This window comes from Balaenoptera ricei, chromosome 17 (genome assembly GCF_028023285.1).
Source record: "Balaenoptera ricei isolate mBalRic1 chromosome 17, mBalRic1.hap2, whole genome shotgun sequence".
NCBI lineage: Eukaryota > Metazoa > Chordata > Mammalia > Artiodactyla > Balaenopteridae > Balaenoptera > Balaenoptera ricei.
Genome location: NC_082655.1, coordinates 57,984,558 through 57,987,382, shown reverse-complemented (window position 1 = coordinate 57,987,382; position 2,825 = coordinate 57,984,558).

The window sequence follows — 2,825 nt, the reverse complement described above, 5'->3', positions numbered from 1 at the left end:
CTGAGTGTGAGGTCTGTGTGATGGGGCAGTCTGTATCCAAACTGGTAGCTGTTGCTGGCACCCAAATCCATTTCAAACTTCACGTTAGGCTTTATTGCCCTATAATGATTACTTGCGTGTATGGGGATTTTTAACGTGTGGCAAATTCTCAATCGGTAATTCCTCAAAGGTCTAGTACAGAGTCTTCACCAAGTATATTCCATAGCTTTTGCCACCTCTGTTCCTAGCTGCACAGAACTCAAAGTGGTTCCCTAAGTCTCCAAAACACATTGTGGGATGCAGGCCAACAGTTGGCTCCTCGCTGAGATGGCCTCTACCTTTCAACACTTCATCTGACTCTAGGGGCCAGTTACTTCACTACCGCTCTGAATGGGGTGGAAAGAACAACTTCCAAACTGATCACAAGTTGAAAAACTGCTGTAATATACAAAGTTGTTAAACGTTTCCCTTGACCTACCTATGAAGTGCTGTTTTCATATCATGGCCATGATCAGGGAGGCTATATTTTGGTACCCAGTAGAGGAAATGGGTTATTGTGGCTAGTTCTGTTTACCAGAGGTCATCCGGTGTTAGTAAAAGTTTCCTGTGATGTCTGTAAGAATAATCAAATTAGGAGACTAATCAAATTAGCCAACAAAATCTTTTTTCTCAAAATAAAAATATTTTTCTGAAATATCAAAAATTAATATTCATTTGGGGAAAATTAAAATACAGAAAATTATGCTTAAGTCCCACCTCCCCCAATTCTATCATCCAGAAATAAACAGAGTTAACACTTTCTGTGAGCACTCATACTTTCTTCATATTCTTGGGCAAGTTATTCAATCTTTCACTTATCCCTCATCTATAAAATGGGAACAAAAATAGTACCTATCCCTTGGGTTGTTTTGAAGATTTACACAAATTATTACCTATAAGACATATAGCTTAGTGTATGACAATAAACAGTTAATAAACATTTGCTAATATAATCACTATATATACATATTTACAGCTAGTATATATATTATTTCCAAAAATGGGATAAAACTACACATGCTATGTTGTAACCTTTCTTCACTCAGTAATATGTTGAGGTCAACTTTCCATGTCAGTAAATGTAGACCTATGTCTATTCTTTTAAATTGCTACATAATATTCTATTATACAAATGCACTCAAATGTTTTAAATATCTGGTTTTTCCTTTATCTTCCTCTCTGGTACATCTTTGCAAATTTTCTTACACTAAGTTCCTAGAAGTGGAAAGTGTCAACTAATACACATTTTTTAAAGTAAGTGTTTTTAATAGCTCAGCTTAAGTTATTTTAAACTCTTTTATAGCTCAACTTAGCTTAAATTAATGAAAAAAATGTAATTTAATAATCATATTTGATAGGCAAATGAGAGAAACCTGGTACGTGGCTGTATGCTTGGTAGTTGTAAGAACTGACTTTGAGGAAGCAGACCTGACCCACTACTTACTAGCTGCACGGCCTTGAACAAGGTCTCAACCACTGTGCCTCAGTGGCTCTATTGTAAAGCAGGAATTCCTTAAAAGGACCTACTTTATAGGTTATTGTGAGAATAAAATGGGACTCTGCATACAATGCACTAAGAATAGTGCCTAGTTCATAGTAGAAGCTCAACAAATATTACTGAACGTTTTTTTACATAGACAGAGCAAAGTAGAAAAGGGAGTAATTATCTACTGAAATTGCTCTTTATGTAACTTAGGAGAAGTGATAGAAATTTTCACAACTTTCCCCCAAAGAACTATTAAAAACACTTTAATTCATTTTAAATTATTATTTTTTTCTCTCCCCTTCATTCCATATAGGTTGTTAACTTAACTGATTGATGTGGTTCTGATGCCTTGGCAGCCCATGTAAGCAAACTAAATGCTAAGTCTGTAAACACCTCAAGGTTAAGAAATTGGAACCTAAGGGAACCTAAGGACAACCCATCACAAACAGCCAACTGGGCTTTTCCCAAGAAGGCAACTGCTTAAGCTATAGCCAATCAAGTACTTTTCTTGTTTTGCTTCCAGATCTTCTCTCTAAGCTCCTATTGGTGGAGGGTTCCTAGCCACTTCCGGTTTGGTGCTACCCAGTTGGAATCTACTTTTGCTCAGATAAACTCTTAAAAATTTTAGTATGCCTCAGTTTATCTTTTAACAACATTGAAATAACATCACTGGAGGAAGTGCTTTGATTCGTTTGGTAATAAGGAACCAAATCATCTGAGTGCTCAGGACCACAGTGTTGTGGGTCCTGTCGAGTTATTTGCGCTCTGCTTTAAACGCTAAGGCACGAACAGAAAGAAATCTTACCTTTGCTTCTGGTGATGCTTGGCAATAGACATAAAAGAAAATAATGTTTTTTAATCACTGAAAAATACCAGCTAAACCAACTTACTCTGCATTGTTCTTTAAATAGGATTTGTTTTCATTTCTAGAACCTACCCTATTAATGTACTTAGAGTAAGGCTGCAGGTGTAAGTTTTAATTAAATTCTTTTTTAAAAATTTAAAACATATCTTGATATATTGGTTTTCTTCAGACTCTTTCAGTTAATATCTTTTACTAATGATGTAGACTATTTAAAAAGAAAAAGTAGAATTTGACTTTTGCATTTAAGTGGCTTGCCAGACCAACATAACTTGGTAAAAACAGAAAAGACTCACACTGAGTTCCATAAGGGTTTCTACTTTACCAAAAAACGGTATCTACTTGATGTCTTCCTTTAACACAGGAAGATTTCCCTTGTACTTATATAGCCCTGCTCTTGCCAGATCTGCTTGGTCGTGATTGGCAATGAGACTGCCAGCAAAGCAGGTTAAAGACCCT